General features: G+C 31.1%; 1 protein-coding gene and 1 long non-coding RNA gene across 5 annotated transcripts in view; one reads left to right on the plus strand and one right to left on the minus strand.

The window, feature by feature from the left end:
• LOC147079730 (fibulin-5-like) overlaps positions 1 to 7,502 on the minus strand; it is a 47,634-nt gene extending 40,132 nt beyond the window's left edge. Inside the window, exon 1 of the mRNA XM_085945037.1 lies at positions 7,406 to 7,502. The gene's annotated coding sequence lies outside the window, so the exon portion shown is untranslated. The remainder of the gene's footprint in view (positions 1 to 7,405) is intronic.
• Positions 7,503 to 7,929: 427 nt separating this feature from the next.
• On the plus strand, positions 7,930 to 10,825 carry LOC147079731 (uncharacterized). Of its 4 annotated transcripts, none has more exons than XR_015070233.1 (3): positions 7,930 to 8,055; positions 9,857 to 10,190; positions 10,278 to 10,825. It is a non-coding gene; the product is annotated as an uncharacterized LOC147079731 (long non-coding RNA). The 4 variants fall into 4 exon arrangements; XR_015070238.1 differs by lacking the exon at positions 7,930 to 8,055 and adding an exon at positions 8,173 to 8,301; XR_015070229.1 differs by lacking the exon at positions 7,930 to 8,055 and adding an exon at positions 8,260 to 8,421.
• Positions 10,826 to 16,340: the final 5,515 nt, after the last annotated feature.

Genomic DNA, 16,340 nt, shown 5'->3' on the forward strand with positions numbered 1-16,340 from the left:
TGGCAAGCCATCTGGACCAAATGAACTTTTGGGAGACAAATTTGAAAACCCATATTCCATATCATTCTCGTCAAAAGCTGAGATTTGAATATCTTGCGTTGCAGACGATGGACCAGCAAAATCGGGGTCAAGTAGCGGTTCTATTTAGCTATAAAGTGATTCAAAATGTTTAGCAAATGCATCAGATATACCATGGTTCTCTATAGGATCATTATTCAACGTCATCATGGCATTGTCTTCTGTAGTACTACTGGAACTAAGCGAATGAATATATTTCCAAAAACAATTAGGATCTGAGACAATATTTCGACCAATCGACGTTAGATATGATTTGTGAGCCGAAGAGATGTCATACTTCAATGAGTTTCTGAGACAGAAAAATTTACTATAATCTGCAGTCCGTCTATGTTTTTTCCACAGTGCGTGATAATATGCCTTTGACCTCAGATTATAAATAATTTCTGGCGTAAACCACTTAGGATATGAGTACTTCGGTAGATGAACGAGCCGGCGAGGGAAACAGGAGTCCAGACTTATGCCAGATTATGCCATTAAATCATACATAATTTTGGATATATTATAGATAGAATAATATTTTTTAAATATTATGGTTTGGTTAAGGCAGGGCTTAATGAATTTAAGAAAACTAATCAACACTATGGGAGCTTTGTATTGTTAATTCAACGAAAACAAATAAGCATGAATGAAAAAGTGCGCACTATTTTTTCGAATCGTCCATACCATACTAAAATTATTATGGCTTGGCTTAGGTAGGTTTTAATTGATTTTTAAAAACTAACCAACCCCATCTGTAATTTGTAGTCTTAGTTCAATAAAAACAAATACGTATGACTAATAAAGTTTAGCGTATACTATTTATTTAGGATATTAACAGCCTACTTCCATCTTTCGCCACTGTATCGTACTAATATATCAAGCTATATCATATAATAGCTAATAAATATGAAGCTGGATAACTTTGAAAGTCAGATATTAAGAAGAGTATTCGGAGCTGTACGTGAGGAGGACGGCACGTGGCGAGGCAGGTACAACCATGAGCTATATGCGTTATATGAAGATCCCCCTGTATTCTCACACGTGAAATTGGGGCGACTTCGTTGGACAGGCCATGTCTCAAGGATGAAAGACACTCAACCATCAAAGATTCTCTTCAATAGAAGAGAAGGGAAAAGGAGGGTCGGGAGACATAGACTGCGGTGGCTGGACTGTATAGAAAGACACACAGCATCCCTGAGTCTGAGACGGTGGAGGGAGCTTGCGGCAGACAGAGGGGAGTGGAGACGTTTCCTGGAGGCGGCCAAGACCCACATTGGGTTGTAGTGCCGATGATGATGATGATATCATATAATATGATAATATCAATAAAAGTCTGATAACTGATAATAAGTGATTTAATATAAACTCAGGGCGACATAAGACAGTAATTAACCTATTTCTACTGTCTCTGTATTGGTGATAAAAATATTTCAGTCAGACTCGTATAAGAATGATTATCAACAAAAAGATGGTGATTACTCATATATTGTTTATGCATTCATTTGTGGCATGGTACGAAGAGTCACTAAGTAAATAATTGCAACAAAATATCATAACGTTAAATACAACGTGAATCCAGAAGGTCAGAATGTCAGCAAACACATAATCATTGACCTCATAATAAGTCTCTTCTGGAAATTTCAAAATAAAATGCACAAATGCAAAATCGAGGGCGATAATCGCATGCATAAGTAATATCACTGACATTTGATAACATTGATTCAATTTTGATGATCGCAAGGAAAATTTGAAATTGCAATTTCCTGCGATGATCGCATGTACAAGTAAAGTGATGACTCTGATTTATTTTAAACCTAGTACAGTACCCCTTACAAGTACCTAACGGAAAAAAAAATCGTTTTTTTTTAAAACGGTACATGTTCAAAAATGCGCGTTAACATGATCTTACTCCCTACTTCATTTATCGTTTGTCAATTTATGGCTACGGCCTTATGTTGTAGTTTAACCACTGGGAAATGCCAATAGAAATGGCTTATTTCAAAAAAATACTAGATACCTTATTCTTAGGTCAATAATTATTATAAAACAATCATTATTCGTAGGATGTTTATCACATTTGAATGGTCAAAAACGTAGCTTATAATCAGTATCTTTAGAATTATCTTCAAATGAGGCATCTAATTCCAAAAAGCGATAACTCCACATTTGGTCAAAATCGAGAAAAAAATATGCACGTATTCTTTGTATAATTTTACACAGTGTGTCAATCCATAAAATTCCAAAATGTGACATAACCCTATGAAAAAAAATATTTTAAGTCTCGGTTTATTACAAAAAGCGCCAAGTCCGTGTTTCATATTATTTAAAGCTTGGTTGATTTAGAGCGTATTTAAGTCAACCAATAAGGGAACGTTCAATATTGAAAAGCGCGTCTCCCATGCTGTAGCATCTGGTAAACTCATGACAGTGCCACGGAAATATGTGCCTTATGCGGAGTAAATTAAAAAGTAAGGTACAAATAGCGCTACGTTCAATTTTATTTTGCCTATATTTATTACATTTAAGAGTTTATCGGCTCAAACAAATTGCCATTTGGTTCTAATTTCAACATAGAATACAACGGAAAAAATAATCTCACGTTAAAACAAATAATTGAAGCTTGAAACAAAAAACGTTGTTTCCCGAAAATATTGAATTGTGGACTTGTCGCTTTTTGTAATTAGACGCCTCAAATGTGTTAATCGTGCCTATTTTTTGAATAATAGAATGCCTAATTTATGTCAAATTTGGAATCACAGAGATTATAATATATATAATTTTTTATTGTAAATATTTCAATATAATAATGTCGACATAAATTATACTAATGGTTTTATAAATGCGTTTAAAAATTAATAAATCTAAAAAATCTTAACACCACTGCACATGGATGTACTGAAATATGACTATATTCTAAAACATTAGATCGAGAGGTTTAAAAAAATACTATTTTATGTAATAAAAATACTATATGCAGTCATCAAATGTTTAAATAAATATAAAGGATAATAAGGCTTCAAAATTATATATATAGATTATCTACAATGCTTAAGGAATGTCCAGGATTATACTCTGAATATACCATAAAATCTCTATTTTGACCTACGTTGGGCATGTGGGCCCTTAATAAAACAATAATAATTACATTCTTCAATATTAAAATAAAATATGTATGTATCTAGGTATACAACATGTCGATGAAAGATAAAAATACTGACAACTAAGTCAAACAAAAGAACATCAAATTAAAATCGAATCCAAAATATGCAAACTTTAGGTATCATGATCTGATGTGAAAATTCAAATTTGGAATTAACAGGAAAGGTTATTTGAACAAATAAACTCAGCTATTTTTTAAACTATGTAGATGTCAGTTGGGGCCAAGTAGGAAAAGGAAATCAAATAAACATAATATTTTGACTTTAATAATATGAATTGCTTAGATTCATAACTCACATTTTCCGATTTTCTCATTTTTTAGTTACTTAATACATATTGCAAAGTGATTCTAAAATCTAAATGCATAAATCTATTAAAAACAAATGTTGGATATCAAAAATAATTTTTAATTACGTAAAAACCATTTTCAAATAATTGGTAAATAACTGTATTCTGGCCCTAAGGTCTTTCTAACCAACCTGGAATCTGTGTTTTTTTCACACTGTCAACACGAATTTTACATCTTGTCTAAGAAGGACACATAATGCGATCCATATTATATACTTTTAAAAAAATCAAATCGACAATGTCACTCATTAATATTCGTGATATTTCATTACTATTTTGTGATTACGAAAATTAGTGCTCTAGTGTTTATCTGCGATAATTTATTTTTGGAGAATGTGAGTTATCACTTTAGGCGACTATATATAGATTAGATAGTTCAATTATCAATCAGTTCAGTTATCAAATCGAACATTTTATTTATAGTTATAAAATTATAAATACATTAAATTACTTACTTGAATTACTTTCCACCATATACACAGAACAAATTATCAATATAAACAGCAAAATTTTTTTTAGAAACATTTTTTAACAAAATCTAACACTTTCTAATATTTTTTTATGATTTTTATTATTTATTTATTCTGAAGATTATCAAAATAATAAATTATGTGGGTACTATTTTAGATATTATTTTTGTCCTATGTTCTCAGTATTTACAATGTTTTATGTGGACGAGAGAAACATAAATGAATCAAATCTATAAGATGCAATAGATTCAACCTCATTCGATTTAATTATATTTAATATTATTTAGAAAATGTTTTTGAAAATAATATGTGAATGCAACATATTCCTCGACCTTTAGATTTAACCTTTAAATCAGATAATATCGCAGTTATTACTTTGTATATAGAATATTTTATCACAACCAACATATAATTTAATAATCACATTCATAAAATATAAAAAAAATATTAATTATCATTATCTTACATCTAATAATTTAAAGCAGGGGTTCACAAACTTTTTCGTCAAAGGGACAATTATGAAATCAAAAATATTTGGCGGGCCGCCCTTTCTTTTGTAAATATTTTCTGCTTTTAAAAAACATAAGGCAAAAAATAAAAAAATATTTCATTGTGTAAACTTATATTTTTAACCAAATATATATTATTATTACATACTTTTATTAAAATACTAAAAAATAATAAGAATTAAAATTTTTTCACCATGTGATTTATGCGATTATTGTTTGTTTGAAACTAAATCCTGCAATATAGGCTCAAAGTTTGTGGTGTGAATACACAAAACAGATGCAATATGGTTGTCTATTAATTTTGACCTTAAGTTTAATTCATTGTAGAAAAGGTTTTTTAACTAATATAAGTACATACTACCAAATAACGAAGCCATTTGATGAGCATGTTTAACTATATTTGGATATACCTCAAGTGAAAGTCCTTTGTAGAATTCAATTAAATTCTTATCACGATAAGATACTTTTGCTGCCACGTTCTCTTGAAAATCTATTCATTCAAACTGCATATTTAGAGGAACTGCACTTCGCACTTCGCACATCCACATACACAAAATATCAAAGTGTCTGACCATTCATTCTTGCCGGAAGATATTTAATTATAAATATAATTTTTAATATTTGATATGAAGAATAAAAAATAATACAGATTTGACATAAATCTCGCGGGACACACTTTGTGAACCCCTGATTTAAAGTATTTAAAGCAACATTAGCAATAGCACTAGAATCGCAAAATATAATGATAAATGTTATTAATAATTTTAATTATCCTCCCTACTTATATAATATCATTAGTGCCCACTGTGGAGCAAAGTATATTGCGCTCATTTTTTGATAGATGTGTTACAGGTTTTTTTTTTTAATTGATTTATTACGAACCATGCCCTTGCTTTTTCATACAAAGTAGTTCTGTAGAGATAATTATATAGAGTTATTAGATTATAGTTTTATGTAATGAGTTAGTTATGTTCCTCTATTTTTTCCTTATTTTTTTGTAAACGCCAGAAATAGATATTTCGTGTAATGTTCTTGTGTTTTTTTATTGTTTAATATTTCGTGAGGGCTTCGGAGGTAAATTTCATGATTATGTTGTCTGCGCAGAGCTTCGAGAGCCCATCGCTCCTTTCTATATATGGCAGTCGTTAATGACATGCCAGTCCCTAAATTTGAATCTGTTTAAATAGTATAGGTCCCTATAGCTTAGTCAATCTCACTTGTTAACTTTTTTTGGTATTTAATAAAAAGAATTATAATTTGACAGCATTCAAAATTGAGCAACAGGCATATTATCATACAGCTTAAGCGTCGGCTTATAACGGCGTATAAAGTTTGACTGCAGATTTTAAAAAAAGCTGCTATGATACAATTATTGTCCCACGGGACACGCTTAATGAACTCATGATCTAGATCGAAATAATTCTTCTTTCGACCATGTCCGATCCTAATAGGATCATATGGGCCTTCAGTGGAGGTTTGTATTGACAGATTTTGTTTTTACGAGAAATGGATGTCAGCTACTTGCTCAACCTATTAGGTCCATACCCTGAAATCTAGGACCCACGATGCAATAGTGGATGCCATGGTGTCCAGGAAAAACATTGTTTTGCATTTGTGTGGTTTCCAAGGAAGAACGATGATGTATGTGTATGTACGTGAATCGTCATTGCAAATGTAATAAATTTGTATTTTCTATGTATAATTTTTTTTTGTCATTTATATTTAAAATTTATAAAGATCTAATGCTGTCATTTTACTTATGCGATCATCGTAACCGAATGTACGTTCAAACGACAATGATTAGACTTGTTCGATCATCGCCTGCTTGATTTGCAATCATCGCATAAGTCAGATTGCCAAAATACTGTTTTTATAGCACCATCGCTACTATAGTAAGAAATAAGATATTATGTTATTACAATAAGTTAACCGTCTGAACTATCAAAACTGTCTATCTCGGTCTAAAATTTATCACAGCCAAGAGAGGTGCTCTTCAAATATAGTACTTATTGTGACTGATGTTTTGTCATACTATAAAAGGCTGGCGACCAACTTGCAGTATACCTCTCTATCCTAGGTCAGTCATATCAGATCCCTGACGCCTTGGACACTGAGACTAATAGATGTTGTGTAGCCAACCAAAATGTCATTCTACCTATGCTCATGCTGCCTCACGGGATGTAAATCGTACATCTCACTGTGGAGAATATGGCAAAGATTGAAGAAGGGTGCAAAATCATCAATCGCATAATAGACTATGTACAAGACTGTTATAGCATGCTTCTCGGGCTCCGAGTCTAAGACGCCAGATTTCATACAAAGACCTATGAATTGGGCATTCCGTTTATACGTTTCGACTGTCGCTAAGTAGATGTGTGCGGTCTCCACAAGCAACACTGGATCGCGATTCTCTGAAAGTTTGATTTATGGCTGTGCAGCACACGAGGTGACTGAGAGGCGACTAACATTCAGCGACATTCATACTACCACAGCGATGAAACCTCAAGAAAGTTATCCATAAGTGTGGACAGTGACTGAAGAAGCTAATTTTTTTTGTCATTTGTACTACTTATAAAGATCTAATGCTGTCATTTTACTTATGCGATCATCGCAACCGAATCTACATTCAAATGACAATGATTTTACTTGTTCGATCATCGCATTGATTTGCAATCATCGCATAAGTGAGATTGCCAAAATACTGTTTTTATAGCACCATCCATATTGTAATCATGGAAATTGTAATGAGGTGAATTAATCTATACATTTCATTATCTACTTATATAAAAAATGGTGTATAAAAATATGAGCAATTATGAATGTATATCCCGAAGCTCATGACGGCATCTGCGGCATAATTACCGAAGATAGCAGGATAGCTTGCTAAAATTATCGTGACTACATTTTTACTTCGTAAACGTCACATTTTTAGGTTATGTATCGTATTATGATAAAGGACATAGACAAGATGTACTGTAGTATTTATTAAATTTAAATATTATTACCATCCCATAATAATTATGTAATTTTTATAAATAACGCCTTTAAAATAATATATTAATTAAAATTAGTATTAAATCCAGAATCTGGATTATAATACAAATCGGTACGTTCATATAATTATTATTACCAAGTCTATGTTCAGTATCATAGACTAATGTCAGTATTTTAATAATAATATGACAAAATATGAAGTGTCCGATTGAAATAAAATGCAATATACGGACTTTTGGTTCGCCAATGGAGCGTTGGCATTAGATATTCGAAAATAAAATTAGCTTTGTAGACGGCAAAAAGATTTTCGTAGTAAAAAGGTTTTTTCTTTTAGTATATTTTATGTTACTCCGTCTGGCAATACTCGCATTTTGTAGCAGGACTAGCAGGACAGCAGGAGTAGCAGGCGACGTTCTGTATTGACGTTTATTGACGGGTTAATTAATTCATATACCGTCAGTGTTGCCAACCGTACTATAATTATAGTACAATACTATAATTTTGATTCTGAAAAAAATGTAAAATACTATAATTTTACGCCGAATATGCCAAAATACTATAATTTTAAAGGATTCGACCCGAAAAATGTTCCTGTACTATATTTTTTACAGAAATACTATAATTTTTACGCCTTTGTACTATAGTCAGCATAGAAAAATATGGCAACACTGTATACCGTAGATTATTAGATTAATTAAATAATTGTGTTTTAACGTGACATTAGTCGACTCTAGTGTGTGAACATTGCCGAAAATCAGTAATTTGTAGATATTGTTCCACTTCATCGAATTTAACCTAACTTTTTTATAACTGTCAGATTGTTGTCTTGTTGGCCGATCAAATACACAACTCTTCGCTTGAATCTACGTGCTGTGAGACTAAACGTATTACAGTTGGCTAATTTATCTGTTTATGTTTGTAGATTTTCATTGAGTTAGGTATATTCAAATCATTCGGTTTGAGGATATGTCTGTTGTGTGCCAATTTTTAAAAGTTTCGTTGAAAGTGCTTTCATTCCATTTAAAATATCGTCATTTTTCATGAGATACAAGCGACCTTGTCATGAATTTGTGTGTTTAATTGGAAAACATGATATCATTGATTAATCGCAAACATAATTTCTGATATCATTGTGCGAGCATATTATGAACTGACATCGCATCGCATTGAAAATATATTTCATCACAAAGATGCCTAGATTAATCGCATATTTATTCGTTTATTTGTCTAAATAATTGTGTTTTAACGTGACATTAGTCGACTCTAGTGATTTTTCATGAGATACAAGCGACCTTGTCGTGAATTTGTGTGTTTAATTGGGAAACATGATATCATTGATTAATCGCAAACATATTTTCTGATATCATTGTGCGAGCATATTATGAACTGATATTGCATCGCATTGAAAATATATTTCATCACAAAGATGCCTAGATTAATCGCATATTTATTCGTTTATTTGTCTAAATAATTGTGTTTTAACGTGACATTAGTCGACTCTAGTGATTTTTCATGAGATACAAGCGACCTTGTCGTGAATTTGTGTGTTTAATTGGAAAACATGATATCATTGATTAATCGCAAGCATAATTTCTGATATCATTGTGCGAGTATATTGTGTACTGACATCGCATCGCATTGAAAATGTATTTCATCACAAAGATGCATAAATTAATCGCATATTTATTCGTTTATTTGTCTAAATAATTGTGTTTTAACGTGACATAAAGGGGCTCGTAAACAAACAACTTTTGACGGCAATTGTGTTGCTGTTAAAAGTTCCCCAAAATACGAAAATAGTAGTCTACGTTGCCGAAACTTTCCATTTATTGTCTTTGCTTTCTGGCAGCATGGTTGGTCGATATATTGAACTCAATCGATAATATGGCAATAATTGCTAGATAAATCTATTTCATTCTCGCTCTGCTCCATATGTGCGTCTCTGTTTGACCTCACCCCTAGCAACAATAAAAACATTTTTGACAGCCGATTCGACAATACATTGTTATAATTTTTCGCCGTGTCGTTATTAATATTATTATGGTGTTATTACTAATCGTCAATTCACACTACGTACAATGAATAAATGGACAAACGACAGGGTATTGTAGCTTATTAATGTGGTTTATTTACGTCCGGAGCTATGGAACATCGAATCCAAACTATAATGATCCTAATATGAAAAGGCCAACTACAAAGCTGCACAAACTTAAAATTTTGACATTCTTTTAAAGTTTGAAAATACATAATTATCAATAACTAATTCCTGGTTTATATTACTTAAATTGATTTAAAATTAGGCTTCTTGTTTTGTTTCAGAATTTATAATGTCGAGTGAAATAAGGAAGAATTACAGAAACCAAAACTATCTGTTCAAACTTCAGATAGAAAAGATTAAAAAAAAAATATGAATCGTATTTCATAGCATTTGATGAGAGATTTGCGAGAATAGGTTCTCAAAAAATGACCGAATCCGCTCCGACTTTGCACATGACAAATTCACCAAATAATATAATTTTGGATACATCGGTGGTAATTTACAACTTATCCAGTATTCTCAGAATCTTCCCAACATTAACCACTCAGCTAACCAAGAGCACACCTGTGAGCTTTGAAATCGATGATGAAGAAGTACCTCAGACACAACCGATAGGTAAGAATATTTTCAAACTAATATGAATCCGATTCAAATGAATACATGCCAAACTTCTATTAATAAATTATTGAATACAATTTTCAGTCCCTTTTACAAATTATACACCGGAGAGTTCCTTCGCCGTGGACTTACTGACAATCCTCCTAAAAGAGATATGCTGGGATCTTACTATACTTACAGATGAGGAGATGCAAATCAAAGCCCATAAAAATGTTCTCATTTCAAGGTATGAATGACTTAAAATAAATTATGAAATGAGTTTACTTTACAAAGTTGTTTATTTACAACTCCTGATGTGTATGGCTACTGTATAATGCATTTTAAAGTGACAATTTCGTTAGTTGCTACTCAGATTTCATATTGTATTTGTTTACTTTTATGGTATCCTAAAAATAAATAAAATATAGGTTGCATTTTCAAAGAGTTTCTTTTTGAACCTTAACTCTTTTACTCCCAGCTGATTTAGCCTAGCATATGTGAAAACTCCCATAAGCGTTTTTTGACAAAAAATCGTCGATTTAGTTTTTTTTAAATAAATAATTCTACACATGTTTTAAAAATTTGAAACTTTTTTTGTGTGTTCTCAATGGTGTATAAAGCAATAATAAGTAACAATATTGATAGTTGACATCAATAAAACAAAAGAAAAAAATAATGTATCAATATTTATTTAGAAATGAACGGATAAAACTATGTTTGAACTACAAAACAAGTATGACAACATTTTTTTATTTATAATTGATATATCAAATTTTATAATATAATCTATTCTTATCTAGTAACAGAAAAAAAATAAACATATTATTATTTTTCTATGAAATAGAATTTTTATAAAGCATTAAAAAAAAATCGTATAGTGTCAAGGTATTCAAGAATATTATTCAATTCACGAAATCGCAAGAGAATTCGATACAGTATCGAGGACTAACTGATATGGGAATGAAGTGATTTCAAAAAATAAGTTTCAAAGCACTAAATCATTTATAATAATATTTATTCATGTATTTTTTCACCATCCTACCACAAGTAAGGTAAATGTACCAATTTCCATCACTGCTCCAATTATCGGAAATGGTGGCGACGTATGCAGTTGTCGAACAATTTATTAAATACATTGCTGGTAATTTAAATGCTGTCTTCTGCTCGAATGCATTTTTAAATTAAAGGAGGACACAGTTAAGCATCTGTTGCCTATTGTTAGCAATTGTCTTTTGCTGGGAGCAGAATGGACAAATATGAAGGAGGCAATCAGAGCATACGATAAATTGGATGATCTGGCTGATGACCAGATGCATAAAATGTAGATTAATCTAAATAGCGGATTATCAGTGATATGCGAAAAAGTCTTAATCAAGAGTGTACTCCTAAACAAGCAGCGGCCACAATGGGTGGTGGAACCAAAAATACTAAAACCATCAGTGAAACAGCATATCGCCGATTTACTTTCTGCAGTACGGGCATATACGGATTTTTTACATACTTTATTTACTAAGAATTCCTACATATTTCCGAGTGAAATTAATTTCAAGTTATTTAATCATCGTGCTTCAACTGGCCGTGATGATAATGGTTTATATTTTTACATTGTTTCCCAATATTCCAACTTTTATATTTTTCAATTATTGAAATAATGAATCAAATGGGTTTTTTTTAGTAAAGTATCAACGATTTTTTTGCAGACTTTGTAAATTTTTCAAGTGTCATATTTACAATAAATCAATCTTCAAAGATATTCCACGTGCACTTAACTGTAACCTGTACTGTCATCTGACTTAACAGTACAATATAAAAAATTCCATCAATATTTAATACTGTCTTTGAGAAAAAGAGACGTAAAGTTCCATAGACTGATCATTTTATATTATGTGAGATAAGTTGAGTCAGTCCACATTCTGATTATTAAAATGACCTCATTATAATTTCAATTATGTAATTTTCATCTCTCTGTATTATAAACTATGGCAATATCAGTGTATTTTAAAAGAAGTTGTGCCATTTTTTGGACTGTATTTATATATTTATAACTTAGTCACCATCAGCAATAGTTTTAAAATATAATAAGTTCTTTTCAAATTGTATCGCAAGAGTGCTTATTCGTTGGAATATTTTTTTTATTAAAAGGTCTGCAGCTTAGTATTTTTTATATTTCGTAGGAGTCAGTTATAATTTTATACAAATATGGTACAAACATGCATGACATTTTCCTACCATTTATTGTTAGGTTATGTTGCTCGAGTATTTTGTCAGGTGATATGCTGACATTCTTGTAAGAGTTAGTTGGTGATAGCTGGTCGATTAATCTTATTATTAAATTATATTTATTACTTCAAATGCTCACTAAAGAAGCTGCCATTCCTAGAAATGATTAACAATGAATGTAGATTCGAATCCTGCTGAGTGATTATTGTTCAATTTAATGGCATTCTTTCAGGGATCGAAACCACATGGTGGTTATGTGGTTTGTTAGTTTGATAAAAATAAATTTGTAATTATTAAAACTGTTTTGGGTACCAAGTTGAATTTCCAGTGATATTAACATAAATATTTATATTTAATGCTACCTAGTCTATGTATTATAAAGTAAAGTATTCTTAGTCACCTGAGATGTGCAAAATTGATTTACCTATCATTTTCCCACTAAAAAAAGGTTCTTGTGTGTAGTAGGTAATATCGAGAATCGACTCCATGACAGAATTAGAATAGTGCAGGAATAAATAATTATCTAAGATGGAACTGAGAACTTACAGTATTTTTTGTGATCATAGATAGCTCTGTAAAATTAATTATAGATTCTACGAGGGTGGGTCAATAATTCCTTAGAAAAAAGCATTAAAACAGTTTTTATTTTTGTATTTTTTTTTTATTTCTCAACATAATCTCCTTGGAGCTCAATACACTTGGTTAGACGTTTCTCAATTTTTTTCAAACCGTCAGAAAAATAAGTTTTCGGAAGGTCCTCAAAGTAAGCATTTGTCCGATCGATGACTTCTTCATTTGAAAAAAAACGTTGTCCACTTAGCCATTTTTTTAAGTTTGGGAAAAGGAAAAAGTCACTGGGGGCTAAATCTGGCGAATACGGTGGGTGGTCGACCAATTCGAACTTCAATTCTTCAATTTTAGCCATTGATCGTAAACATGTGTGAACACGGGCACTGTCCTGATGAAAGAAGATTTTTTTCCTGTTTAAATGAGGCCGTTTTTCTTCAATTTTGTTTTTTAACTGGTCCAATAAAGATGCATAATAATCCCCTGTTAATGTTTTTCCTTTTTCCAAATAGTCAACGAAAATAATTCCACGTGCATCCCAAAATACAGTAGCCATAACCTTACCAGCTGATTTTACGGTTTTCGCCTTCTTTGGACATGGTTCGCCTTTCGCAATCCACTGCTTTGATTGTTCTTTCGTCTCGGGAGTATAGTGGTGTATCCATGTTTCATCTACAGTCACAAAGCGACGAAAAAATTCATCCGGATTGCGTTGCATGAGCGACAACAGGGCTTTAGAGGCCACCACCTTATTGCGTTTATTGTCGACTGTGAGCAAACGCGGCACCCATCTTGCAGAAATTTTTTTCATGCCCAATTTGTCATGTAAAATAGAAATGACGCTACTTTTTGAGATCCCTGTAACCTCAATTATCTCACTCAACTTTAATCTTCGGTCACTTAACACCATATCGTGGATTTTATTGATCATTTCTGGTGTAGTCACTTCTACAGGACGTCCTGAGCGTGGTTCATCCTTTGTTGATGTACGACCACGTTTAAATTCATTTAACCAGTTATAAATAGTTGCAAGTGAAGGAGCAGATATGCCGTGAACTAAATCCAACTCATTTTTTATTTCCTTTGCTGTTAACCCTTTTATATTAAAATGTTTAATAACAGCTATAAACTCAATTTTCTCCATTTTTTGTAAACAAGCAAATTTTTTTTTTAATGTACGAACACACAACAACCCGACCAATCTGATTGAAACTTCGCAGCATACTGAATCGGTATTGCCGCTGCATGAAAACAAACCGCTTACAGTACTAGTCGCGCCACCTGTCGGCTTTTCTAAGGACTTATTGACCCACCCTCGTATTATAGAATTTGCCTTTACAGGACTCTTAGTCCACATGGTGGTTGTGTGGTTTATTAGTTTGATAAAAATATATTTGTAATTATTAAAACTTTTTTGGGTACCAATTAAAAAGTTGAATTTCCAGTGGTATTAACATAACTATTTTTTATTACTCTATTTATTATAAAGTAAAGTATTCTGTAGTTACCTGAGATGTGCAAAATTGATTTACCCTTATGTGGTTTGTTAGTTTTTAAAAATAAATTTGTAATTATTAAAACTGTTTTGGATACCAATCAATACATGGAATTTCCAGTGATATTAATGTAACTATATTTAATCCTGGTCTATTTATTATAAAGTAAAGTATTCTCTAGTCACCTGAGATGTGCAAAATTGATTTACCTATCATTTTCCCAATAAAAAAAGGTTTTTGTGTGTAGTAGGTAATTCGAGAATCGACTCCATGACAGAATTAAAATAGTGTAGGCATAAATAATTATTTAAGATGGAACTGAGAATTTATAGTATTTTTTGATAATTATAATATTTTTTGATAATTAATTTGGATACAAACCTATTGAAAAAAAATCTATTTTTGTATTATTATACATATCCAAATTTACAGAGATTTTCATTGTTATACGATTGTTAACTTCATTTTTAAGTGCATCTTTAGTGTATTATATTTGCACAGAGTCATGTTATGTAATTTTATCCAAGATGAACTGAAATCTAATCTATCTAGGATATCTAAGATGAACTGAGAATTTACAGTATTTTTTGTGATCCGTAGCAGCTGCAAATGTGTCATTTGCACATATTATATGTATTGAAAAAAAATCTATTTTTGAATTATTATACAGATTTTCATTGTTACACGGTTTTGGACTTTATTTTTTTAAGTGTAACTTTATTTTATAAAGTTTGTACTGAGTCACATTATTTGATTTTGTAATATACAATACTAATTCTTGTGAATGCTAAGTCTTGATATTAAAATGAGTATTTAATAAATTTCGCATTCTTCGATCAGCTATATAAACATCCCTTTTATTCAGCAATATTTTGACAGATTACAATGTCTGCAATAATTAAAATGAAAGCCGCTCAAGTCCATGTTAAACACTTATTTTTTATATTCTTTTCATTCTAAATTCATTGCATTTTTGCAAGATTTATGATTTAATATATAGCTTACTCTAACATTATCCGATTCACAAAAACTTCTTTCTTACATACTGTGGTTATGACCAGTAAAAAATGAGTTTTAGCCATTTCTTTTTCATTCCATGATTTATGGCCTCTTATGTTTTTTTTTGTTTGTGAGTCAATAATCCTGGAAGAGTACATTTTTTGTTTTGGTTATAAACCAAGTATAAATAGTTTATAATATTCCTTTGTTAATATTGTTTATGATTAAATTTTGATTGTGATATTTGAAACTTACCTGTGATTTGTAAAAGTACCTAAGTATGTAGTCATTGTAAAATTTCTGTATAAGTACATAATACGTATTATTTTTTTAGTACAAATTATTCATTTGTTTAAATTATTTATGTTTTTTTGAATTTAAATTGTTTATCAAAGTTTTGGATAAAAAAGTACATAAGCATTATTTTTTTTGTTCAGATTAATCATCTGTTTAAATTGTTTATACATAATATGTTTTTTCTGAATTTAAATTGTTAATCAAAGATTTGTAATAAATAAAAATTCTAATAAACAACTTGTTTGATTTAATCAATCAGTACCAGCTATTATATTATGTGTGGCAATCTGGCAAGGGATTCAATTTTCTATAATTCAGTTCTTCCAAAGTTCTTTCCAATAATTGTACACTGGAAAACCTGTCATACATATTACTAAGATTAGTTTTATGTACAGGAATCATAATATTATGATTAATTTAGCCCAAAATTTCATATAAGGTAGGTTTATTATTTAGGTCAGTGAAGGCCTCCGACTTCCTGACTAGCTCAGGCACTTGGAAGTGGAGGTTCATTAATGTGGAGGAACAGGCAGGAACCTCATGGACGTGGAGTAACCAAGAAGTCACGGGGCACAAAGTCAATTAAACA

Source organism: Rhyacophila brunnea, unplaced genomic scaffold (genome assembly GCF_057557595.1).
Source record: "Rhyacophila brunnea isolate RB1 unplaced genomic scaffold, BYU_Rbru_1.0 scaffold_1, whole genome shotgun sequence".
In the NCBI taxonomy this organism is placed as follows: domain Eukaryota; kingdom Metazoa; phylum Arthropoda; class Insecta; order Trichoptera; family Rhyacophilidae; genus Rhyacophila; species Rhyacophila brunnea.